This window comes from Pezoporus flaviventris, unplaced genomic scaffold (assembly GCF_033815535.1).
Source record: "Pezoporus flaviventris isolate CSIRO_AGI_PZ_B2104156 unplaced genomic scaffold, CSIRO_AGI_Pfla_v1 ptg000066l, whole genome shotgun sequence".
In the NCBI taxonomy this organism is placed as follows: domain Eukaryota; kingdom Metazoa; phylum Chordata; class Aves; order Psittaciformes; family Psittacidae; genus Pezoporus; species Pezoporus flaviventris.
In genome coordinates, this window is record NW_026892614.1 from 28,263,686 (window position 1) to 28,291,416 (window position 27,731).

Below are 27,731 nucleotides of genomic sequence, written 5' to 3' on the forward strand. Positions count from 1 at the left end.
GAATAGAAGCAACATGCCCTTGCTCCAGGGTTGCATTTGGTCCCTTAGTTAAGTCTGAGAACCGACAGACTGAAGGATCAAATCCTACCCAGACCAGCCCTGAAGGATGTAAATATGAAACAGAGGAGATGCAGAAGGAATTTCAGTATTCATTAGTAAACAGGGCTTAGCTACAGCAACTAGGGAGCTTTTTACTCAGTTCTCCCAGCTACTGGAAGAATTACCTTTGGTAAAGGGGTGGGCAGTGAGGAGATTAACATTGCCAATTAAATCCACTTGCATCCAGAGCTTCATGCAGTGCCTCTCCCACACCACTAAGACACTGTCACCACTGAAATGTCATAACCTGTTTGCTCTGATGCCAGCAGATCTACTCAGCAGTGAACAGCTGGTGCCAAAGGTAGAGAGGAACAAGAGGGAGAAGATAGGCCAAATACAATATCCTCAGCCACCCATCTGTTTTCAGGGGAGGAGAGATAATATTTCATTTTCTACCTGTAAAGAAAAATGGATTCATGTCACATCCTTCCTTGATTATCCCCAGCATTATGCAATTCAATAGATTTGCTGTCTTGATTAGACAGGCAGAACAGAATTTTAATTGTGAGTTTCTGGAAGGCAAAATGGAGAGATTTGTATGAAAAAATTGGGAGGCAGCAGCGTTATTGGAAGGCTGAGCTTTTTATAGTCAGTTTTTCTGCTTCATTCGACCATCTGCCTTTACTTGTGCTCTGCTGCTTGGGGTTGAGAAGTTGCTGGCTTTAAAGATGAGCCGCAAAGTTTAACCAGATAAATAAATGTGTGCAAGATCTCTCCCTACTAGCAGAACAGCCTTCAGCATTCCAGCTACATATGTTGACAAAAAGAATGTTTTAATTTTAACATTATTTTTACTGTTTACCAAACAGAAATGATGCATGTAGTTGCTTGCACAAGTCACAGTTAAGGGAAAATCCCTTGCAAAAAGGCCTGAGAAATTTAGACTGATGAAACTATTTCACTGGGGGGGCAAACGGGGAAATTATATTTTTAAATGCATGCTTATAGATATATTGGTAGGAAGGGGAGCTATCTGGCCTAGTCCAGTGTTTGTGGATCAGGGAGAAGGTACAAGTGTCTGAGTCAGAAGCCAATGCTAATTTAAGGAATTTGGGGCTCAGTTCATGCCCAAAATCAGGGCTAATCTCAGTCCAGGACCAGATGAAATCAAACATGGCTTTTCTGATACCTTAATTCTACATTAGTGGTGAAATGTGTCAGGCATATTTACTGGCTAGGTAAGTGGGTAGTAAAGTCATAAGGTAGTCTCTGCTAAAAGGATTCAACCCATTTTGGGATCTTATTTGCAAACAGTGATTTTCAGTGAGGTATAATTTTCTCCCTGTCTTTTTAATCATAAAATCCCTGTCAACAGAAAACATCAGTTCTGCAGGTTCGTAAATAGATTGTCCAGAATTTGAATATACAAATTCCAGCCCCAATAATCCGTACTTTGAGATGTGTAAGGTCCCTGGCTTAATTCACTATAAGCAGGACCTTAACCATTCAGTGATGCGTTTTCTCTCTGAAAAACTTTAAAAGAATGCTGGGTTCATTCCAATGGGAAAAAGAGTTGCAACCATAAACAGTTTCATAAGGAAGGGAAAACGTTTCTTGCCTGGATCTAACCTTTTCCATAGGTGGAATAAATATTAAAATGTCTTGAAATAAACTGTTGCTACTAGACAAACTATTTACATTGCTAGATTGGAGTTTTCAGTGTGTTCTTGCCTGTAACATGACCCTAGCATGTGTCAGTCCATCTAAAAACTGGACTAACAGTTTTCAGATGTTTTAAGCATCTAAAAACTCAGGAAGTTTATACTTTTTAATCTGAAAAATTGTGCTGGAAGCCTCCTCAGACTGTTCAACATAAGGAGATTTCAGGAATTTCTATCTTCTCAATGGAAATATTTACATACAACACCTTGTTTTGTGGCTTTACTCTGGTCCTGGCAGTACAGCTGAGACTGCCTGGCACTCAAGCACTGTCCAGTAACATGGACACCTTTGTTTCAGCTACTGTGTCACCCCTCGTTTGCAGTAACCTCTGAGAGTACTTCTATCAGCAGTGCCATGTATGCAGGTGGGAAAGGCTTGCCCAGTTTTTGCACTAGCTTTGCTAGCTGTTATCTCTGCATCTGCACAGGAGGTGCAGTCGCTAACTGTAATGTCACTGTTTCTCCACCATTTTTCACTTTTATAGGTTTGCAACTGTGGAAGCTCTTGTGAGGATTGAAAAACCTGTGCCATCACCTACTATTTTGTGCAGAAACAGGAACACTTTTTTTAATAGAGGTCAACTTATGCATCACATTTACTTATAATATTTTTTCTTATCTCAAAGAATAAACTGTTCCTTTGGGGACAGTGCTCATACTTCACTTGGAGGTTTTTTCACTCCTTGAAAGAGCGATGCATTAAGAAGCAAACTTACAACAAAAAGTTAAAGAAGTATCTGTAGAAATGGTTATGAAATAGCTTTTCAACATTGTCAAATCATCTATGAATCTCATTTCAAGACATGTATAACAGATAATTAGGGACTGACTCGAGGAAATGCTTAAGATGTGCTCTTATACAGCAAAGCACTTAAGTATCAAATTATCTTCAGTCTTGGCTTTTACAAAAGCATTTATTTATACACTTTGCTAAGGCTGATACTGAGCAAGAAAAGCTCATCTGAATTTAAGGCACTTTACTGAGAAGATCAAGATAATATTTCAACTGATTAGCCAGAGTTAAGGGCTTCTCCTTCTCAGCAATACAAAGGACATGCTGATACAACTGAATTTATTAAGAACTGCAAATGCTTCCTGCAACCTCTAGAAAATGACGCCTTTTTCCTAAGGACCTCAACTGGGGCTTCAATGCCTGACGGTAGGCATGTGCATATGGAAATGTTATTGCTGGGTTAAACCCTAATCGGTTCCTATTTTTAAAGGGGTTAAGCAAGCAAGTTTGGAATCTGAACTCGCACAAACAAAATCCCATGCGCAGAGCAATGGGCTGTCTACAGTACCAAAGAAAATGCACTAACTGTTTCATGGCCTCTCCTTTCTGTGGCTCACAGAATCAGTACTGCTGTGCTTTGCGATAACACATTTATCTAACTACACAGAAATAAATGTTAATTTTAAAATGCATGAAATGTAAAAGAGAGAGAAAAGGAGAAAAGCACTGCTGCAACCTTCTGTTTGTATACCTTCTGAATTTTTATTCTATACATGAGTCTAACATCATTCATGGAAATACCAGCTCAGCACTGTTGAACAGCAGTCTGTTTCTTTATATTTATTTTGCCCCCTCATATTTTCTTCCATTAAAGTTTAGCAATGTACACAAACAAACTGCAATGAGAAAAAAGAAGACAAAAATGAAACTCATAAAAAGGCAGGCAATAGAAGTGACCTTTGTCACTCCTTTGACAGTATTTTGCACATTTGTCGGCTAGTGGCTAAGATTTTTTTTACACTTTCAGGCAACCGTAGATGATAACATGAATAAAATTGTATGGTGTCTCATGAATTTAACAGAAACATCTTATAGGCAATAATTGCTCTCTCTGGAGTGTACTTAAATTTAGAGATGGAATTCTTTCTGTGATTTATGTAGCAGCATATTTTATACCATGTAAGGTATGCTTTTAAATCTGCCTCCTCACATACGCACGTATTTGAAAAGTTTGCCATACACATGCTTACATAAACATAAACACACAGATTCATAGACATACACATACATAAGAACATGCAACAGGCTCCACATGTATATGTGAATAAATCCATGTATGAAGGCAGGTATTGGTGTTTGTGCAAATGCAGAAATTTCAAATTATCGCTGATTTGGCATTATGCACAGCCACAATGAATTATAAGCATATATATGTATATATTTGCCATAAAAGATGGCACTGTAAGAGGAAAATATAGGGAACGCTTTTGACTGACCTTCCAGTATTTTCCTTCCAGTACTTTCCAGTAGAGATTATGGGTAAATTTTGTGTCTATTTGGGATCACCATAAACTTCTGATTAGCAGAAATAACCAGATGCTCATTGCTTTGTGGTTTTATTCCTTTAAATAGCAGAAGACATTCTCAGTGTAATCATATGCTAAGGAAGCAGAAACATAGCATCTACCTGTCTTCAAGATTGTCTTCAACTGCTATAAGAGAGTGGCAGCCCAGTGTATTAGTTATGATAAAGACTGCAACAAACAGATTTTTGCAGCTTATGAGCCCATTCATTCCGTGTGCCAAAACATTTTCTATGCATGCTGTGCATAGTGCACGCAGCACTTTATGTTTAGTGGTACTCTTCAGTAATGCAACCACATGAACATCCTAATGCCGGTGACCTAGTCACATTCTGCTATGGCTGGCTTAATAACCTGGGGACTAGAAGCAAGGAATTTTATTCCTTTTTCTTCCACTTGCTGGCTTTCCCTTTTTCCTATCCCACAAATTTAACTAAGATTCCACAAATTTTCCCACTCTGCAGCAAAAGGAAACCAGGCCTGTGTAAGTTTTTCCATACACAAGCAAGGCTGGCCCATTACACACTAGCCTTCAGATAGGGGGCAGTCAGCCAGGACATACTACTTTGTGTAGCCAAGTCCCTGGATAGCCATTGTCCAGCTGCTAAACTACTGCCAGAAGACTCAAGCCTAGGCGAGGCTAATCATAGCCCCTGCACTGAAGAACAGCTACACCAGATTGTCACTGGAGCAGCCTTAGGACCCTGGCCTCCCACACCCCGCCTGAGCTGGTTGCCTGGTGGGCTGACAATCTATCTATCTAGGAACTTTTCCTCCAATGCAAAGACATTTAATTAGTAACAAGAGGTGGAGAAGCAAAAGACAAGGAGCAGCACAGTAGTCCAGTGCTTACCTCATTCAGCCACACTCCTTACTTCATTTGCAGCAAGGCAGAGAGGTAAATGTGTGTCTGCTGCCTAAAGGCGAGCTATGGAGACAGTTTTCTTTAACCAAAGAGCCAATTCAGTTAGCCTTTTTCACATTCACTACTCCTTCAAAAATATTCATTTCAGTTGGGTACCTGTAGAAAAAGTAACTGTTTAGCATAAAAATGATGGGCCAAGGCCCCCTACCACCTAGGCATAAAGGACTGGGGCTTTTTCATTTCTTTTTTCTCCTCCATGTGTCCTTCTGTGAGTCCCTCCCTGGAAATGGAAATGGTGCATTGTAATGCAGATTTCCTGCAGAATCTCACAGATCACTCTCTGCAGGGATTTCACTCTTCAGCTGAAATACTTTTCAGCCATGGTATTGTTCATTTATTCAACAGCTTTATTTTTAAACATGGAATGCTATAACTGTGCATTACTAATTCCTTTTGAAAGTATTATAGTATTTATTTTTTGATTGAAGCTTGAGGGCTTAAGATCATTTAGCTGAGTTTTGTTGGGGTCTTTTTTATTCCATTATTTATGAATTTAAAATACGCTATGAAAGGATCAAAATAAAGTAAAAGACCTCCAAACCCCACCAGCCTTGTTTTCCTTTCTTCAGTCCCAGCGCCCAGTCTGTTTCCTCTTTCATGCTTTCTGCAGAGAACCATTTTCTTTAATGTAATCACTGACTGATTGACTCTTGCCTCTGTTTTCACCTTCCTACTATTTGTGGAGGTCACAGAAACAGCAAAGGTTTCATTTAACTTCTCATTAGAGACCACACGTTGGCCCCAAAGCACTCAAGAGCACAGAGACAGCCAGAGAAACATCATCCACCTCAGCCCAGAGCCAGGGTGTAAGACCAGAACAGGGAAGTGGGGAAATCCTCAGTTCCGCCCTGAATTCACTCCCAGGAGCAGGTCTGGTCTTTGCCCTGGGTCACCTAATGCTGAAGTGATCAGTGTATGGTGTACTTCAGCAGTGCACTGGCATGTCCTCTTAATAGTGTCAAAAAATTCAGATGAGACAAGAGGGGTAACATGATGGTGAAGAACCTCTCTCTCCCCAGTAGGTAAAGGAAAGATCTGTGCCCCAGTACTACTGGTGCAGCTGGTGCAGAGGGAAGATTTTGTGGGCATATGCCCAAGCTTTTCTTCTGCAACTGCTTCAGAGATCAATCCAGTTTTGTGGAGTAAGGGAAAGACTGACCCACAGAAAACAAGATCTCTCTGGAGGAGGGAGAGGGAAAGGGTGGTATTCACTAGCTTTCCACACCACTGCAAGCAAAAGTTTGGTGTGAGCCTACTCTCGGCATCTTCCATACATGCTGTATGTCGAACCGATGGTAACACTTCAGCAGTGAGCAGAATACATTTGTCCTGTCCTGTTCTTACTATGTTAACCCATGTTCTCTCTTCACGATTCAAGTTTGCTGGCAGTTCCAGGCAGGATGGCTATGGGGATCTAAAGAAAATGAGCTCTGAAGGACTCTGTTTGGGGATCAGATATTAATTCTTTAAATGATTTAATGCAGTTTGGCAGATTTCAAAAATAAGCAGGATGGTTTGTCCTTGCAATGATGACCACAGCACACAAAATTTCCAGCCTGGCTCATGGAAAGGTCCTGAAGCATTACACTGATGTTCAAGAAGATTTTTGTACCTTACTGTAGCAGATCAGTCTGTAGGTCTCAAGCTTACTTAACTAGAAAAGACTTCATCCCACAAAGCATAGTATTATTTTGCTGAATCTGGGCCTCCAAAAAAACTGAGTCGTATTGTTGGTCTGGAGGTAATGACCACAGGTATGTTTTTATATCTTTAAAGTAAAAAACCAGCATATAATGAAAAGGAATATCTAAACTTTAGTTAAGAAACCCTTAGCAGAGGAAGTATTTCTTATGGGATAATAACAGTTGTAACCCCTTACATTACCTTTATAGGCTAAGCTCTGTTGTAAAATATGTATGGGCAGTTTTTTGATGCATGTAAACATAAATGATTGAATAAAGCATAATTGATTTAGAATTGTAAAAAATCAGCAGTCTTGCAGAAAAAATGGGCAGCAGTAGACGGATACATTTTAAGTACTAATGACTCTGCCTTAGAAGAGTAACTTTACCAGTGTATAATGCATGAGCGGTAAAATAGGTCAAACCCTGGAAGCATCCATGTCTTTGAAATCATTATGAATACAGTGGTTTTACTGCATCACCAATTGCATAAGAGCTCAAAGGCAAAGGCATATGTGGAATGCAAAGCACAATGAAAATCCTTGTTCTTGTGTCACAGATTAGAGAGCTACTACAGATTTTGGAGTCTTTCCCAATTTTAATACATTACATTCCTGTGGCTGGTACTTCTACATTTTCCTTTCTCTGTGTGATAGGAGTTTGTGCTTTTTGTAGTGTCCATAAGATTTCAGCTATTTGTGACACGGAAACTTGGCATGTTAGCAATGATAGTTATTTTTATTCAAAGAAAAGTTTGGCTATCCCGTTTCTATTCTGCTATGGCTTTGAGGAGGGCTTCATCCCATGTTATCCCATCCCCCACAAACAGGAGAAGCTTGTTCGCTGCCTACCTAACACTACAGCTGAATTTATGTCAGTCCTAGGTAATGAAAAGGCTTTGTTATTTAACAGGAAAATAATAGAGAGCCTTTGTGCAAGGATAATTATAGTGGTTTGGATATTTCTGGATTAACTCTTGGGATGAACATTCATCTCAATAAATCATTTATAAATATACATTAGCATCATGTCTCTCTCCATTTTATACTCTAGTTATCTTTCTTATACCACTCACAAGTTTATCTGGGGCTGTTTTTGTAGTACAGGCTTCAACACCCATCGTCTATACTTGCTGTATAACTGTAACAAAATAATCAGAACTTCCTGCATTTTACGTCAACCAATCTGTTTTCTGATAAAGAAAGCAGAAATGAGGTTGCATAGCTTGCTGGCTATGGGGAAGAGTGATTGATAAATATTTGCACAGCACTTCAAAGAAATAGGACTTGTCCCATCACAGCATTACTTCAGTTTTACATCAGTATTAACCGTGTAAACTCATGTCACTATCTTCTTAAAAAGCAGCTGATGAGAATTAGGCCCATAAAGGGCCATGTGCCATTGCTGCTCTTCTTGCACTATTTCATATCTGTTATTTTTGATCAGTTATCAGTTGCCAGAGCCAGTTCACCATCCAAGTCAGTGGGGGCTTTCTGGGAAGAAAGGAGTGGATGCAGGACAGTAGCAGATGTGGATGGCAGGTATTGAAGATGCCTGGCCAGAGGAGCAGAGTCACTTTTGCCCAGACCTCTTACTACTGTGAATACACTCCATGTCAAAGACCAGTTTCTGTGGAAAAAAGAAAAGCATTGAAATTGTACAAAGAGTCCTAAATACTGACCACAAAGATGCACTGCATCTCATGCCTTCATAGTTTATGTTTGTGGAAATCAACATGAGCACAAGACTTCACTGTATTATGTCACAGCTCCTTATTTTTGCTAGATGACCCACAGATACAGGCAATGACATTTTGTCCAGTATTATTGCCCTGGCCCTTAGGTCTGACTGAAGAGTTTTTGATGAAAATCAGGACACACAAGGTCCAAATATTTACCTTATACTTACAAGTAGTATTACTTGTAGTAAATTGTGCTACCTGACAGCTCTTCTCAGCAGAGGCCTACAAAATGGCCCTCTTTCTTTGAAAGAAAAGTGAGGTACAAAAGTTTATAGAAGAAAATGAAGAGTGGGAAAGTACTGCTATTATTTGAAATAGAAGTACTACAAAATTGCTGTGAAAATTGGAAATCCATAATTTTATTGCTAAACCTGGTTTTGCCTACAATAATAGTCATGAATAGTGGAGATGGGAAAAAAAAGACCCATTAGGTCATTTTTTCCATCTTCTTGTTAATTAAGAGTGTCTTCCTACAAGGATCTTGACTGTTTTGTTCATTTTAAAAATAGCTAAAGCAATGAGGGTTCAACTCATTCCCTTGGGAGAGCATTCAGCAGATTAACAGATCTCACTGCTAGAAAATTTTTTCTCATTATCAGCACGGATTTTTCTTTGTTCACTTTCATTCTGTTACTTCTAGTTATACCTGGTTATATCATTTCTATATCACATCAAATTCCATCATTTTTTCTCATGTACGTATTTCTTTCAGCCCCGATACTGGGCTAAATCTGAGCTTCAGTGAAGAAATTCAGAGTAGAGATTGGTTATAATAGGTCCTATTTTTACTACATATTGAGCATACAAACAAAGAGAATTGCTATTTAAATTCTGAATGGGAACTCTGAAGATCAATTTTTGTCTCCAACCAATTTTTTTTTTCCCCCAAGTATATGGCTGCTTCTCAAATCCACTTAAAAAGCAGTCAGAAAGCAGTTTACAGACACCAGATTCTTCCCTTCCAAGAAAACTGAACTGACATGCTGGAGCTGCAGATCACATAGTAGTTCATGTTTAAAGGAAAGGCAGGTCTTTTTGTTTACTACAGGACCAATACCAGACATAAGTTTGCTCAGATGGTTAAGATAGCTAAAGGTGAATATGTCCTCTATGCAGAAGGTCACAGCAGAGTGTGTATCACTTAAGTCTAAATCATGCTCTATGTATACCTCCCTCTGAAACTTTCTCTAATTGGGAGATTCTGGGAATTTTTCTCCATTTATCCATACTTTGGGTATTTCACTGTCTCCTGGAAAAGTCAGTTGTAAGAAGAGTCAATTAAACACTATCAATAATGGTGGGAGGTAGAACTCCTACTGTATAGTAAAACAGTGAAAGATGTGTAAGTAATATTGTTAACTAGTATTATACATATTGCTCCTCTTTCTTTTCACCCATTCTGAAGTTTCTAAGCAACTTTAACATTTAATCCCCTGTAAAGAAAGTGAAACCTTTATTGATTTTTTTTTTTTTTCCCCAGAAAACAGGGAGGAAAACCCATGAAGAAAAGCACAACAATCTTCCAGCCAGCGTCAAACAGGGAGAAAATGGAACCAAACTGCCAGCAAACAAATGAATAAATGCATTTCAGAAGCTTAATATTAACCTTAAATTGAACTAATCAATTATAATCATATATTTCCTGTTGGTTCTCCAAGATAGTTATCCTTTTGTTTGAAACACATTCTCCATAAAATGACATTGGTCTCAACATACCACCTTTTTTCAAATTGACAACTTTTCTCAAGAGGGAAAGTAAAAGGACAAAATATACTGACCTGTAGCCAGACTCCTAAACCTGTGGCCAGGTACCCTACAGAGAAACTAAAACTCACACAGAAGATCTAATGCTTCTTTTTAGCAAGTCATTGCTTTTTCCATTTTGCTAATTTTCAGGGGAGAATAAATGTGTCAAAAATGCATTCATAGATGTAGATGAGGCCCTAAAGTGTCATTGTTTAGTAGTGGACTTGGCAGTGCCAGGGTAAAGTTTGGACTTGATGATCCTAAAGGTCTTTTCCAACTTAGTTGATTCTATGATTCTAGATCTTTGCTTTCTGTTTCTGTGCAACTCCTCCCTTCTTTTCTCAGACAAGTGAAATATTTTATGATTTGCAAACAGCAAGCTTGTTCTATCCAAGTGTCCCTTGCTCTTGTGAAAATAATTTCCATCTGCTTGGCTTTCCCTACATCATACACATTCTGGGATGAGAGATTACTTCAATGTGAAGTCTCTGGATCTAGTCAGCTGCATGGCAGAAAGAATAAGTGAATTATAGGAGGTAAAAAATCAAATTGAAAATAAAGGAATGTTTAAAACTATGTTAAAACATGTGTGTTGTACTTCACAAGGAAGTCCAATGCATCTGCATTCTGGAGAATGGCATCATTCACCTGTATTGATTCATTGATTCCAATGGTATCAATGGCACCTGTGAACTTTCTAGGCTTGTTGTGCATATGCCAGGCCCTTGAAATTAGCTAGTGTGAAAAATGTTCTTGTGGTTTCATTTCCTCTGCAGGGTTTTGGGTTAGGGTTTTGTTTTGTGGTTTTGCTTTTTGGGGGTATTGTTTGTTAATTGAAAATGCAAGAGAAAAATTCACCAGTTCAAGTCCCTCTAAGAGCAGGTTTACTATCCTCCATATATGTTCTTACCTTGCGTTTCTCACCATTTCTGAGCTCTGTCTGTTACTGCATGAAGCAATCTGTTTATCATTCTCTCCTGAGAGCACTGTGGGCAGTCTGGGTTTTGCTTTAGAATCTATTTAAGTGTTACATACACATTCATGTTGTATCAGTTTATATTTAAAAAGATAAGCTCAAAGAACTGATAGTGATAAAATTTACAGTAGCCTTTAGTTCTTCTGGATATACCCTCAACATTTCCAGGCTGCTGAGCAGGAAAGCTGTCACTCATTAACTTAGTGCTGAATGTCCCAAACAACAACCTGAGCCAGAGGTGCCTGCAAGGGTTGCTCTCAATGCAAGACACTCCATTCCTCAAAGACTAAATGATTTGCAGCACTTTTTCCAGCCAAGGAACCCAGGAAAGAAAAGCCCAGGTCTACAGCCCAGACTGAGATGAAGCTTTACCCTTCTCTTATTCTTCTGCGAATCAGGGTAGGGAACTTTAGAAGATGTTCTTAGAAGCATGTTTCCCCTATTACTCAGATGTCCCCTGTTTTCCTTAGGAATTTTTGGGGGTCTTTACACCAAAAGACGTGTAGTGGTCAAGGCTGCTGACGCACCAGAAGGTGTGTGAGGGCTCCCTGGGACTATGATTCTCTCCAGCCTGCAACACAGAAAACTTAGGTGACTCTGTAGCCTTCAGGGAGACTATTTTGAAACTGCATGAAACAAATCATTCCACAAAATAATTTCCACAGTCAAAAGTTGGAGATATTAGTCCATAAATCAAACCTGTATTGCATTTAGTCCCTGTACTCTATTTCTCTCCTTGAAGACATTCAAGCAAAACAGGCTTCCTTGCTCCAAACAGTAAAGTTAATACCAACCGTTGCCTTCTAAGTTAATTTAAGAAGCCTGTTTGGTTGTGGCTGTATCAGGGGGCAAGAAAGAGTAAAGTTGTTGTGATCCTTCAATTCTGAAAGTACAGTCAAGTCAAATATTTAGATGAGTTTCTGATGTGTGCTATTTTTGGTAAGCGCTAATGTTTTCGAGAAGTCCCATAGATAGGCTTGGCAGTCTTCATTTTACTCCAGAAAGGATTTTGTATCATCAGTTACACCCTAAAACACAGAGGCTCACAAGAGCAATGGAAACTGATCTTTGTAATAACGTTGCTGACGTAAGACAGTAGTATATATAGATTTATATAATGTCTTGACCAAATCTATACAAGTCCTACTACAGTTCCAGCTTTTCAGCAGTAGATCAACTTCAAGACAGTAATAACAAAAAAAAAAATAAGTTCATAAAACACTACAGTAAGTTCTTAGCGAGATTCTAACAAAATCTGGTGAAATACCAAAGTGATCAGTCTTACTTTATCTTCAGACAAACTAGCAGGTTAGGTGCTTGAATTTACTATAAGAAAGGCTTGGTTTATTAACTGTCTGAGCAGCCCTTTCTCCCAGCATTGCTAACTGTGGGCCAGCTCCAGCAAAAGTACCTGTAGCTGCCAGCGCAGCCTAGTAGAGACAAGCTCACAGGAGGTTCCTGGACACTGTTTTGTTTAAAGCTACTCAGCCATTCTGCGCAGCAAAGTAGATAATACCTTAGACCTCCTGATTTTGCTGTGACCAGAGGGGCTGCATTGCTGTTAGCAATGGGGAGGGATAGGGACAATTTTTGCCAGGGAAGGTAGAGGGAAGGAAAATCCTAATGAAGGCAAGGGCATGGAAGTGACATTTCAAACCAAGCAGCTCCAAAGCGCTATTACTACTTTCAGAATCCTTTAAATGGGTGAGGAAAAGCATGAATTCAAATTAATCAATTGTCTTTTAAAGTAGCTGAGGTAGGGCTCTGACTATTACCTGTGCTTTTAGAGTGCATCTCAAATGTGTCATTCAGGCTTCTGAAGACAAGAAAGATACGAATTAATCACTTTGTTACAAATTAATCACCCTGAGATTAGGGGTAAAAATTTCAAAAGCACCTTAAAATGACTTAGAAATCTAATTCCCATTTTTAGAATTGACTTAGGCAGTTACATCCTGACTCTAGTCAAAAGTCAATGGGATGATGGCTCCTAAATCACTCTAATGCCTCCAAAAATGTTACTCACTTCTATATGTAACCCAACACCAAGTCCCTCTGTAGTCCCATTTGCCCTTCAGTGAGCATCCCAGGCTTCTGCTTTTTCATCCCCGATTTCAGTCCGCATTTACCATATGTTGTGCTTTCATTTTCATTAAACATTTTGAAAGATGAAGGTTTCAAACAGTGAGCTACTCTTTCATTCATCTTTCCACACAGAAACCTAGCATCACTAAACTACCAATTTCAGACTATTATTTTTAACTAATCAGAAAGGAAATGTTTTTCCTGACAATGACAGCAAAATCTGTCCACCCATTTTTCTACTTTACAAGATCGTACAGTGTGTAGCACTGTTGTCGCATATCAGATTGTGTGTTTTGGTCTTCTTTCAGTTACATGCCTTTTTCATAAGTTAATGAGCAACTACAGGATAGCCAAAGTATTGTTTGAGTCCTAAGCGGGTAGAGCAGTTGTTGAGATATCTGTATGTTACCACTCTTCCATTGCCCAGATTATGATAATACCCCTTTTCCTCCTTGGGGCATTGGAAAAATCTTTTTATTTCTCCATCTCTCTTCCCAGCCACCCTGTGTCTGGCATGTCCATTGTATCTGCAACATTACATTGGTAACACTTCTATCATAAATGTCTGATTCCACTGTGACATAAGGTATGAAAAATAAAGTAAGGAATATGTATATCTAGATTACACCTATTCACAAGCATATATGAATGTAATATCTTGCTCTCTGATACAAAAAAGATGAACTTCCTAGTGCTAGTGAATGACCAGTTAGAAAAAGGAATTAGGATAGGGCAGGAAGGCAGTGAACAAAAGCAAAAATCACATTCAGATCTGAAGGAAAATTATATTCACAGTAAGCCGGCAGTCATCCAGGCTTTCAGCTCTTTTTATGATTTCTCCTTCCCTCTTTTTATTGCTTATTTTTTAGTTCTTTTGCCTAAGACTCTGTATTTTTCACTCCTTTGTCACCTCCCCTATACAAGAGCACAGGACTTGGGGAAAAGGATCGGGGAAGGGGAAATTCCTATCCTGACATTTATTTCTTCAGTGACCTTGACAAAGTCACTTAATTTATTGTTTCCCTTGCTGTAACAAAATGGACAGGAATGAAAATAAAGTCTTTTTCTAACATTCATAACTGCTTTGTGATCCAGTCCTATCTGCTAAGTCGGCTTTGAAACCCCAGACTAAGTTAGTGCAGATTTGAGCTGTAATTGTGATCAGTAATGCTTCGCCTCTCTTCTAGACGCACTTTCTGCAGCGGTCAATACCTGTTCAGCAGCTGGTCATGGTGGGAGAATAGCAATTGCCAGAATAAATGCTATGCCCTTTCTCCCAAGCCTGTTGCATCTCAATAAACTCTGCAGTGTCTCTGGCAAAGGGGGAATTCAAAAGGGTGGTCCCAAATCAGGACTCTGAAGGGCTCTGCATTCAGAATAAGACACTATGGGAGTATCATGATGACAGCTGCACTTACATCACTGAAAATAATTATTCTGATCCATGAACACAAGCTAAGCCATAAGAATGGTCTTGTAAGCAAGGTCTGTTTTAATAGAAACATAAGTATTATGCATTACAGTCTATTATAAATTGGTTGTAATTTTCTCCCGACACTCTGTGAATTAAACTAGTTAGGATACAAAAAAAAACCAACAAATGCCACAAAGCAGAAAGCAAGCTCAGTGTCTGAAGGTTAATGATTGCTCATGAAAGCTACAGAAATAAATTATCTGCCTAGGGACACTGTCACATGATCGGCACAAAAGCTGCAACAGCCGAAAATGTTTATGTAGAGAAAAAAACACTGTCAGCATCACAGGGCCCTTCCCCCACCGTGGAACCGGAGTCCCGAGCCAAACAGCTGCTCCTGACTGCTTACATTAAACTAATTTGTGCTGCAACATTGCAGCTGCTTAATTTTTAGACTGAACTTTATCACCAATAAGTGTTACAATAACAAGTGATCCAGCCCCATCTCTGAAGAAATTCTCAACAACAAAGGCAGCTTAAGGTGACAAAATTCAGGAAAGAAGTAAGAAGACAATGCCCAAAACAGTATTTTAAATCATAATGACCTACTCTTGCTTTTACAGGGAAAGGCTTAAAAGATGGGTTTGGTCCTACATTAACTGGGGTCAGGCTGTGCCCCTGAATGGATGAGGGTTCTCCCACCCTGATACTTGGGACCAGTGGCCAAGAGTCACAGCACAGGCTAATGGAGCAGCAAAGTGGAAGCAAGATGAGGTGCTGGGGCTTCAGGGGGTTGCACATCCTTCCCAGCTGGTCCCCCTTGCATTGGGCAGAGCCCCATCTCTTGCCCTTTTTCCCGCAGTCTTGCCCCTTTGCCTTTCTGGGTTCCCACTGCTTTGGGGTTCAGTGTCCTGTAGCACTGCTTGCACGTCCTTCTGGCCACAGATTCACTGGTGTCGCCTTAAAACATTTATTGCAGCCAACAGTTAAAAAGAAGAAGTAAGAAAATAAAAGGGGAGGGGGAGAGAGAATACGAGATAGCTCATTCATATCCAAACAGCTTGAAAGCCCTGACCTCCTCCTCACCCCTCCCTCTGCCTCCCCCCTTTAAAAATGTGTTCAAAGGCAGTTGCATAGGAGGAAGTGTTTACAGAGCGGGAGCAGAGTGGTGCTCCTTGGGTAACAGAAGTGCTGCAATTACAAAATGTCACATGTTGTTCCTCCCGTTTTCCTCTGTTAACATGCAGGCCTTCATCTTTTGCTGAAACAGACACTGACCTGAACTGGTGGTGGTTCCTGCCAAATATGCAGGCACTGTTTTGTTACATTTTGGAATTCAGCGAAGTCCATGTGTCAGGCATTTACTTGCGCTCAGGAAGCGAGTGCTCAAATCAAAGCCCTCCCCGCCCCCTCCTACCCCCAGTCCTTGGAATGCACAGAAACTTTTCAGTTTTTAATTAGTTTTAATATGATTAATGTTTGTAGCCGAGTATCTTGTTACACCCAGTGTGCTTGTTAAAAATTAAAAAACAAAAAATATGAAAAGACAAAAGAAAAAAAACATTTAGTTATTAAGAAAACAAATTGAGACAGGGGGAGAAATAAACCCACCAAGAGAGCAATTATACAATTAAACAAAAAGCTGTATTTGCTCGCGGTGGTAACAGGGTTGCAGATAGACTGTTGCTTGCCTCTGTGTGCTTAGGGGGGAAGACAAGCATGGGGAATTGGCAATGTAAATAAAGGGGTACTCCAGTACACCCCACCTTTTCCAGTCTTCCAAAGACCAGCTAGGAGGAGGAGATGCTAAATGAAATGATGAATTCTTTCTATTCAATTTAAAAGCATAAAATAAATACAGAATCCCTTGGGGGGGGGGGGGGGGGGGGGGGGGGGAAGTGGCTTTTATTTTTTATCAAAATAACAGTAGTCAGGCTTTTGCCCAACAGCAGGAGCTGATTGTATCTGGAGTCTGTTTTATTCCACCCAAAATGTGTAAGAATAGGGGCGACTGGATAAACAGGCCCCAGGAGCTGCTGGCTGCTGTTCATGGAGCAAAGCTGCAAACAGAAAAAACATTTCAAGAAATAAAAATGGGGTAAAGTAGAGAATAGGAAAATCTCTTGCACCCTTATGAGATCTTCCTCTCAAGTTTGGTCTTTAAACCTTTAAAACTTTACGGATGTTTTAAAAGAGCACCTCTGGAAGAATAATGCAAGGGCTAAGACCCAGCTACAAAACTGGAACTCTCATCTCTACAACATAGAAGAGCAGTGTGAGGAGATAGGTAACTGCAAGTAAGGTGAGAGAAAAAAGAAGGAAAGGCTGAGTTTAGGAGTGATTTGAATCAGAAGTTTTAGGGAAAATAGGGATACTGGAAAAGGAGGGTGCCTCAGGTCCAGAGGCTTTATGGCAGAAGCCAAAAGTATGAGAAGAAAACAAAATGAGAAGTCAAAAGGAAGAAGCAACACACTCAGAGAATGTATGTAGACACTTATTTCTTAAATAATACTCTCTTAAGTGAAGGACCTTAAATATAGGACCAAAAGCAAACGTGGGGATTCAAGGATACCCACCCGGGCAGGTGGCTCTGCACTTTCTCATGTCACACTGGGTGCCTCAACCAGTGCATTATTCCAGGGGAAAGGTTGGTATTCTCCTGCCATCCAAATTCTCTCCTAATACCTGAAAACATTCCCAGCCAAATACAGGTGAAACTAAATATGTCTATAAAAAGGTTCAGTTTCACTGAATCAACATTTTCCAATAATCCTCAGAAAATCACAGTCCAGCATAATATTCATGAGAACAATGAATACTCAGTCAGGTCTGCACAGCCTAAGCACACATATAGGTTTATGTGATTCACTTACGACTATACTACTGACCTCTAATTCATTCCTTTACCCTTTTTCCTTCAGAAGCATTTGCACATTGACAAACCATTTTCTTTTTAAATCAATTGGCCAGGAAAAAGATTTCCTCCATCTGCAGAAATTCCTGTGCTTGCCATCCAATAAATTTACCCAGCTGTCATTGTGGAGTGACATGGCAAAACAGCACATTCAGTATGAGCCATGTGAGAAATTAACTGTATAAAAAATAACTTTATCAAGCATCTTTGACCTCTGCATATTAATCCTGCTCTCTGGGACTTAGTTTAATATTTCAGGGTCATAAGATGTTCCAGAAATCCTTGCTTTTCTTCCTCCCCAGATTACTCCTAAAGACAAAGGCAGACAAAATCTATCCCAGAGAGATTTTTGTATTAATAAAAATCGTAACTTAAAGCCTGAAATATTTCCAGCATTGTAAATCAGAAAAGGTAACTAAGAGGAAAAACCACTCCTTTCCCAACAGGTCCTTGTTCTTACATCTAGCTCTTAAAACTTCTTGAAATATCAAATTTCAAACTGTCTATATTTTAAATTTCTTTTCAGGATTTTTTTTTGTGTCTGCCTCCAAGGCCTTGGATAAATATACAGGTGGAAACTAACAGAGTTTACAAGCAGAATTTTTTTTTTTTTCAATTTTTATAATGTAACTACTTTGAAAATAATTTTTCTGTTGGCACAATACATGCATCTTATTTCATTAAGAAAGTGCTGTGATATAATAGTACTATTCATACCAGCGTGAGATGACCCACTGTATTTTAATCATTAATAGTGTTGCTGACCCCAATTCACACTGAAAAAACATCCTATCATAATGTATTTTCTCTATGTGTGTGTATATATAAATATAAAATAAATATATAACACTACTCTTCACCATTTAAAACCAATAATTTATTTCAATTTAGATCCTGAACAAAATGTATGATATTTATTTTCACTTTTAGCAAGAATATATGGTTTACTTCTAATCATCACATAAGCTGAGCAGTTAATAAGGTATGCAATAATTTTAATTCAGAGCATTAATCCCCAAAGTTACAATGCTCATGTGTTATTTTTTAGAAAGACAAAATAAGAACAAGCATACACAAAGAACTAATACTGTAAACCTCTTGTCTTATACAAAGCTGAATTTCAGCCATAAGTCTTGTGTTCAAGCTACTTCAGAATGTTTAGGAGGAAAGAGGTACTAGGGTTTTGACCAGTTCTTGGCTTTTAGTCTTACTTTCTTGAAAGAATAATCTATTAAGGAATAAAATTCTCCACAGCTAACTCTTTGAAGTTTAGATTAAGCCTTTCAGCAACAGCTAAGACTCTCTAGCAGAAGCAGGTTTGCTAAACAGTCATAAATATTTCCTGGTTCATTTATGCAGTATACAGCTTTGGGGGGACAATGGCTCACTTTGATCCTCAATCACTACCTCCCTACCCTACACCAGTACATTCCCTGAGGCAGACCATACGGGACAACTGGACATTGAGACACATCATTCACATTGCAGTGAAGATGCTTAGTTCCAGATTCCTCCTTCTACATGTCTGCAATTCATCTAAGCTTATTTTCTCAAGCTGCAAAATTACACAGCTGTTGTTATCTGTCCTCTATAGTCAATGGAGGAAAACACATTGCTTCTATGTCCAACCCAGCCTACATAAACCAGACTTAAAATCCTTCTGGATTTTCCTGTCTCTCTTTCTCCCTTGAGTGCAGAGAAAATCTAGGAAAACTAAGCTCTGGTTTGTGGCAACTTAGTTAAGCACCTAAATTTAGATAGATCTAATCTCTGCCTCTAAGGAAATTTCAGTGGAAAGAAAGCTTTGATGAAAAATGGAAATTAACTTTTATGAGAATTTTATTGTGATCTTGTTCCTTTTATCCAGATCAGCTCTAATTAAAACCAATAACTTCACCTTTAGTCAGAAGCTTTGAGCTGTCAGCATAAGGATATCACAGGACTTCCTTAAGAACCCACTTAAATAAATTCAAGCCACATTTCTAAGCTCAATTTTGAGATCTCAAGATAATGCTTCATAGAGGAATATTTCCATGGACCACGCAGAAGGTAAAAAGGACACACAGCTTTTTGCAAGGTGGGGATCTGAAATACATGGGCGTATTTGTTTTATCAGCAGGAAAAACAAAAATGTGGGAACATGTGCCACACCAGCTTTCTGACTAGTCAGAGCTAGGAAAAGTGTCTTAACAAGCACCTTCCACCAAGACCTATAACTTCTCCCCTAAATCCAGCATCTTATTTTATGCATATGTTGGAGTTGAGGGATTTCTAAATAAATTCTTAAAATACCCCTATAGAAGAATACTGAAGTATAGCACCTAAGAGTGCCCTTTGGGACCATCCAAGAAGGAAGGAAAAGCATCTCAGGGCAACCATTTTCACATCTGCTATACACTAAGATGGTTCAGCTGAGTGAACAAGGTAAAGTTATGCCTAAAAGAATCACTGTTGAACAGGCCATTTACCCATACTCTATCAATAACCTCTAGCTGCAAAACTGAAAATGGGACAGCTGGCAAGGTTGTTAGAGTTGTGCCATTGATTCTGGAGCAACATGAGCCCCACATTATTGCCTCTGTGCATAACAAAATACCACTTCCTAGTAGTTCTTCATAGAGCGTTATTAACTGCCTAAGCAATACAATGAGTCGGCAATGGCCTTCACTAGTCAGAAAAGACAACAGTCCAAACTCATGGTGCTCCCAAATGTCTCCAATAAGTCCAGAAACCTGTGACAGCTAATGACCAAACCGAAAGAGTGATGACACTGAATGGGACTTCTGAGCTAGTTATATGTTAATGCTCCCTGCCATTCCGTATATAGTAATTGAAAATCACTAATTGCAGAGATGAACCATCAGATGTTTTCAAAGGGTTTTTTTTCATCACAGAAGACCATGGTTTCTACAGAAAGATAGCTTTAGACATGAAAATTTCTTTGCTGAAGGGGACCTCTGATTCAAAAGGGAGGGGAAGATTCAAAATAGCAGTGGGGGGGAGTTAAGAAAGCCAAAGAACGTTTCTCGTATATTTGAAATTGCAGTCCCCTAAAAGATCAATTTAGAATAATTTCAAGACAGAAAACTTATTTTCAAAAGCCACATTTTTCACATCTCACATGAGTGACTACAGTTAGGGGGAACATCATAATGTCACAAAGCGTAAACAACAAAATGAATAAAGAATCCAGCAATTTGCAATAGATCTTTAAAACAATGAGTACAAAAAAGAGAAAATGAGCTTCAGAACAGTCTCACATTGAACCTAATCACTGTTCCACCTAAATAGTAAGGAAAAAGTGATCATGAAAAGTGTTTTTTACACATTTCTTGTACTAGCATTTTTGAACAAAACCTGAAACTAGTGCTCAAAGTATTTCTCAGAACAATCTGAAAAAATAAAACAAACCACCAAATACTAAATCTTGAGATGATACTTTTTTATCCATTATTATTTAAATTAGAAGGCATGTATATGTCCTAGGATTCAGAGAAGACAAGTCATATATTTAATTATATGTGTGTGAAAATTAGAGTGGGTTAGGAGCTTCCTGGCAAAACATCGTTTTTTCAGAAATGTTGACTGATCAAAACAGAAGTTAAGCAACTTTGGTTTAATTACAAAAAAAACTTGGAAATGTTGGCAACTCTCCCAACTCCAAGAAGCCATAGAAAAAAATATGTTTGAAGATCTGATTCCATATTTTTTAATCGGAAACTATATTTTATTATTAAGATAACTTTTTATTAGAGTTTTTAATTCATAGATAGTAAACAAAGTCCTGGAAAATGAAACTCTGTGCTATCAGAATTTCCCCGCTATCAGTTTTGGCACATTTACATTCAGGTCTATCTCATCCAAGCTAGTGCAAACATGATTTTAAAAAAAGAATTTAAAAAAGAGGTCTGTGCCTTCAGAACGCATTGTTTGCAAAAACAAAGCATAATGAACAGATCTGACCACAAACAGTGTTAGACCCTACTGGATTTAGAGAGAAGAAAGTGCTTTTCAACCTAGAAAAATCCACCTGAAGTCCCAATTTCCAGCTCCGTCCAGTCCCTCGCTTTCAACTTCATCCTTCACCTGTCTTGCTGCTCACACCTCCTCAAAAACATGCATCATGAGGAATGAGTCTGCACCCAAGTTTTTACTGCTGAGTAACTGGTATCTAGGAACAGGGCATGGCGTCTACAGGGACTGCAGTCTAAGGAGACATGGAGTCTACATGTGCCTCACATCACCCTTGATTATAAAACCACATCAAACTCCCTCACATCCCGAGTGCTGGCTATGAAAATGCATTTTAATACATCAAGCTAGACACCGAGAAAAGCAGAGGTTAAAAAAAAGCTAAACTTGCATGAAGTATGCTTTGAAAAACCATCACTTCATTCATTTCCTACGATTTCACAACTTTTTAAACAAAGTATGAAGTATATTCCAAATAAAATGTTTTCTCTTTGAGTCAGAATTGTTTATAAGCATCACCTTCATCTCATCTAAGAATAGATTGCTGAAGAAGTAACACTACTTAGAAGAAAATATCTTGCTTTGAAAGGGCAGTAGAAACTGGCCCTTACCATGAATTGCCACCATCACTAATGAAAGTGGCTAGCTGGAAGGCTAAAGAGACCTCTCATCAGGGAATGTTAATGGAGAGGAATCAACCTTATAAGCAATAAGTGAACAATCAGGTAATGGAGTCAAGGAACCATATAGGCAAGGTGGAAAATAAATGCCAGGGACCTGAGAAATCTAATCAATGCCTGATTAAGCTAATTGAAGCCTGGCCACTGAAAATTAATGATTTGGAAAATTGCTCCCAGAACAGAAAAAGCAAAGATTGCTGGATCTCACATAAGAGACAGAAGGTTCAAATGTGAAAGCAGTTATGAGGAGATTAATACATGGTACATAGGGTACACAAAAGTTTGCTATCTCACCTTTCGCCACATTAAGTATATTGCTTCCCTGCTGCTTCTCCAGGCCCATGCACCAACCAAGTCTCTGAAGTCCATTAATTTGATTTTTTTTATATTTTTTAACTGTAAGAATAAAGGGAACACTAATGCTGAAAAGAGCAGTAATGTTCTAATTACTTCAGAATGTCTTCCCTTTCAACTGCAGCGAAAACAAAGGGCCTGCATTTAAATTGGAAAACATAAAGTAGGGATGCTGAAAATAGGTACAGCATGAAATGCCAAATACACTTCAGCATGTGCTTAGGTACAATTGTTCTAATCTTAATCATCAGAGTTTTCAACTAAAGGCTCCTTTAAAAACCATTATTGAACTGGAGGGCTTTTTTTTTGGTACTTATCACTGAAGGATTCCTGGATCCCTATGGACTACTCCTGGGATCTGCAAGTGGTCATTTAAAAACAACAAAAAAGGAAAGCAAGCCTAATATCAGAACACTTGCACTTATTACTCAGAGCCTGCAACTCTACAAGGAATTTCTCAAGGTACTACAAATCAAAAAAGGTTGAAACCATTAGGCAGGCAGACCTTTGGCAGAGAACTGCTGAAGCCCGTGGGTAGGCAGACAGGCAGCCTGAGTTCAGCTCCAGGCACTAGTAACTGAGGCACTTCACTGAGCAAAGAGCAGTGATACTCAGGTTTTAAAAACCATTAAGAAGTAAAAATAGTTAAAATTGTGCCCTTCAATATGTAGTGCTTTTCTTAGGCCAAGAGATCCCAAACCAAATTCTTGTGGTTTCCATGGAGTTCTGCTAAGCTGTGAAAAGGAGATTGTGGACAGCACACAGGAGCATATCAAATAGTACTATAATTCATACATTAAAAGCCTGATGAGAAGAAAGTGCATGCTTTTACTACTAGTCATTTCATTCATAAATTTATTCTGAATTCTTCTGATTATATCATCTGCACACTCATTTGAGATGTTCTGTCATTGCACACTCATTTTTAAAAGCCATTGAAGGTGTGATAGTATTCTTTTGGCATTTAAGGATCGCCACTTTAAAGCAACTCTGATTTTATCCCACCATTGTGGCAACATTGCAGCCAGCTTTGTTAGCTCCTCCTGAAGTTTGTTCATATTTCTTTGACCTTAATTAAATTATTTGGGAGCATATGTAGAATTTAATCCTCACTGGTCTTCCATTTTCCAAATTATTAATAAATAGACCAAATTCTACCCATATATGGGAACCTGAGGTACTTCAAAGGTTATTTTTTACCCTGAGAAAAATGAACTATTTTTTTTTCTGCTTTGTACTCTTTTATCCACACAGAATATTACTTTCTCAGAGTACTACATTGCTCAGAACATCAAAAATGCTAAAGCATTACTATGCCTACCTCAGATATACCTTGATGCTTAATGGCACACTTGCATGCAATTAATATGCAGCTAAAGAGATTCCCAAAGCTGGCTGAATGTGACACCACTAAGCAAGTCAGCAGTAAAACAGAGGAAATGGGTGGGGTTTAGGCATCAATTCAGCTGAGACAGGCATTCTACCAGGGATTATAAATCCTATCAGAACAAAGGGAAGAAAAAATTCACTTCTTGGGATCTCCGAAATTCACCAATTTGAACAGCTATTTTGAATACAGAGAATGTAAGATCAAACCTGTCTTCTGCGCTGATTCAGAAGGAAGACATGAATTTTAGTCTTCTACCTCCTCTTGCCACCTTTTTAGGGAATCTATGTGGTTTTGTTTCCTAAACTGTCACTTTCAGATGTAGCAGCGATTACATACACAAATGTACTTTATCAACTTTCATTCATCTAATGTACCATTTATACATTCAAAGAATTAGTAAGGTACAATATTCCTTTACAAAATTTGTGCAATTTTTCCCTACCATATCATCAAACTGTGTTTCTGGAATTTTTTTATAACTGTATTTTTAATCATCCTATCAGTAAAGTTGCCAAGAGCTGAAGTAAGCCTTACTGGTCTGTAATTCTCCAGGTTATTATTGAGGCTTTTTATAAGTAGCAGTATAATATTTGCTATCTTCCAATACAATTGCTGACTTAAATAAGAGAATGTGTACTTTATTATTTTATTTAGCAGCCATTTTACTCTTAACTTCATTAACATGCCTATTCATGCTCCAGCTATCTTGTTGCTCCCCTTAGCTCACTACCTTGCTACCTTTGGACTATTCAGCAATTTAGATTGTCACCTTCCCAATGAAATTCCTTGACCTGACAGTTGTTAAAATGCCACCTCTTCCCTAAAAGGAGATCTTTCCTTCAGGATCTGCCTTGACTTAATCTGTCAGCTACCACTGCTCTCTTGTTTGGGGCAATGTTTGTCATGGAAATAGAAAACATACATAGAAATCATGTTGGTAATCCTTCTCATTTACAGCAACTTCTGCCATGTCCCTAACATTCTTTGAGTGGAGACCTCTGCAGTGACTTTACACTGAAAATAAAGCAGAAGAGAAAACTAAATCAGCCCTCTCTCCACAGTGGACAAAGTACTGTACTATGCAGGAGCAGAGCTCAAAGGTTGTTCCTAGGCAGTAGCCTAGAAAAGGCTCTCCCCTCTATTTGTATCTGTCTGTTTGCATTCTTCATTTCCGATAAGTTACTGCCCTGAATTAAAATACCTTCTTAATTACCAGTGCATCAAAATTATCTTGTTTATGTCTGACCTTTACTGTTGATTTAGGAGAACACCGGGTCAAAAGCCAACTAAATGTACTGTTCCAAAATAACTAAGAAAAGCATTTTATGCTGAGCTGCTATAAACTCCTTTCTCTAGACTGCAATCCTCTTTTCTATTCTGCCAAGTGCTATTGCACAAGAAACCCTTCCCTGAATATACTGGTCATTTCAAGTAGATTTACAATAGATCTACATCACTTTGTAATTTTCCTTTGGAAAACTCTCAGCTTTACTTTCTAAGCATGGTAGCCTTCCCCAGCTGGTGTAACACTGAATTTGAGCAAGAAAGGCCCTATTCCAAATCAAGTTCAACATCCACCAGCTCTTTATAAAGACAAGCATTATCCCCCAATGCCACCACAAACCTTATTACAAAAGGCCCACAGTACAAAAGTACTGTGTTATTACTATATTAAACATTTTCATAAAGTCTTCAGCCTTCAATATTCCTAGAATATTCTCAGCATCAAGTTCTTAAGTGTTCACAAACAGAAAGCATAAAAAGGCACAGACATGACTGAATTAAATTTACCTCTTGAATTCCATAAGGTGCACAAGTCCATGCAACCAAATGGGATGCATCTTCAAGTCCTGAGGAACTGGCAGATGAAGTGGCTCAGCCACATATTTGAGAAGTCATGGGAGTCTGGTGAAGTTCCTACTGGCTGAAAAACAGAAAACATAACCCAATTTTTAAAAGGGAAAAAAGGGAGACCCAGGGAACAAGCCAATAAGTCTCACATTGGTGCCCAGCAAGATCATGGAGCAGATCCTCCTGGAAAAATGTGTAGAGAATAAGGAGGTGATTGGTGATGACCAACATGGCTTCACTTAGGCAGTGAATTGTCAGCGCAATCGTGCCTGACAAATTTGGTAGCCTTCTATAATAGGGTGACAGCACTGGAGAGTAAGGGAAAAGCAACCGACATCATCTTCTGGATTCATGCAAAGCATTTGACACTGTTCTGCATGACATCCTTGTCTCTAAATTGGAGCAGCATGGATTTAATGGATGGACCACCCGGTGACCAAGGAATTGGCTGGATGGTTGCACTCAGAGAGCTACAGTCAACAGCTCCAAGTGGAGACAAATGATGACTGGTATTCCTCAGGGATCAGCGTTAAGACCAGCACTGTTCAACATCTTTGTTGGTGACATGGACAGCAGGATCAAGTGCACCCTCGTCAAATTTGCCAATGACACCAAGCTGTGTGGTTCAGTTGATACGCTGGAGGGAAGGAATGCCATCCAGAGGGACCTTGACAAGCTTGAGAGGTGGGTCAATAGCAACCTCATGAAGTTCAACCAAGCCAAGTACAAGGTCCTACACTTGGCTCGGGGCAATCCCAGGCACAGCTACAGGCTGGATAGAGAAGAGATTCAGAGCAGCCCTGAGGAGAATGACTTAGGGTGTCGGTTGACAAAGAAGCTCAACCCAAGCTGGCATTGTGTGCTTGCAGCCCAGAAAGCCAACCATATCCTGGGCTGCATCAAAAGGAGCGTGACCAGCAGGTCGAGGAAGGTGATCCTGCCCCTCTACTCTGCTCTCATGAGACCCCATGTGGAGTACTGTGTTCAGTTCTGGGGCCCCCAACGTAAGAACACGGACCTGTTGAAGCAAGTCCAGAGGAGGCCCATAAAGGTGATCAGAGGGTTGAACTACCTCTCCTGTGAAGACAGGCTGAGAGAATTTGGGTTGTTCACTCCATAAAAGAGAAGGCTCTGAAGACCTTACAGCAGCCTTCCAGTATCTAAAAGGGACCTACAAGAAATCTGTGGAGGGACTTTTTACAAGGGCATGTAGTGCCAGGACAAGGAGCAATGGCTTTGAACTAAAAAAGGTATATTAAGATGAGGTATTAGGAAAAAATTCTTACTGGTATTAGGAAAAAAATCTTACTGTGAGGTTGGTGAAACACTGCCACAGGTTGCCCAGAGAAGCTGTAGCTGCTCCATCCCTGGCAGTATTCAAGACCAGGTTGGACAGGGCTTTGAGAAACCTGGTCAGTGGAAGCTGTCCCCAGCCGTGGCAGGGGGTTAGAACTGGGTGGTCTTGCAGGTTCCTTCCAACCCAAAACATTCATGTGATCCTGTGATTCTATAAATGCAAATAAGTGCATACAGTTTTTATTTTTTTTTTCACAATTCAGTTAATTCCAATCAGATTTAACAATGATTTAGCAATCTACAGAAGTGTGTATATTGTGCAGATACTGTGGGTGCAGTACAGTAAGATGTTTACATGGAATTTGGAAAGAAAACTTTACAAACTGGAAAAGCATATACCATATTAAAGCTGAACTATTTCTGTTCACTACAGTCAAAAATCAAACACTGTATTAGAATGACAACGAATGCACACATAAATGCTATGCCATATAATAAAAGGATGCTTTTGTTAGATTACAGTGAATTTCATATAGTCTTTATGCACAACTACACTGAGTGAAGTGGACAAGTGTAAGTTGCAGCTCAAGACCAGGAGTTCCAGAAGGAACGCTCTGAAAAACATAAAT

At 39.1% G+C, this 27,731-nt stretch overlaps 1 long non-coding RNA gene across 1 annotated transcript; it reads right to left on the bottom strand.

The window, feature by feature from the left end:
• Positions 1–4,890: 4,890 nt before the first annotated feature.
• On the bottom strand, positions 4,891–25,987 carry LOC133278306 (uncharacterized). The gene is made up of 3 exons (XR_009746514.1): positions 25,956–25,987; positions 25,747–25,879; positions 4,891–5,097 (listed from the first exon to the last, which is right to left on the bottom strand). It is a non-coding gene; the product is annotated as an uncharacterized LOC133278306 (long non-coding RNA).
• Between the last annotated feature and the right edge of the window lie 1,744 nt (positions 25,988–27,731).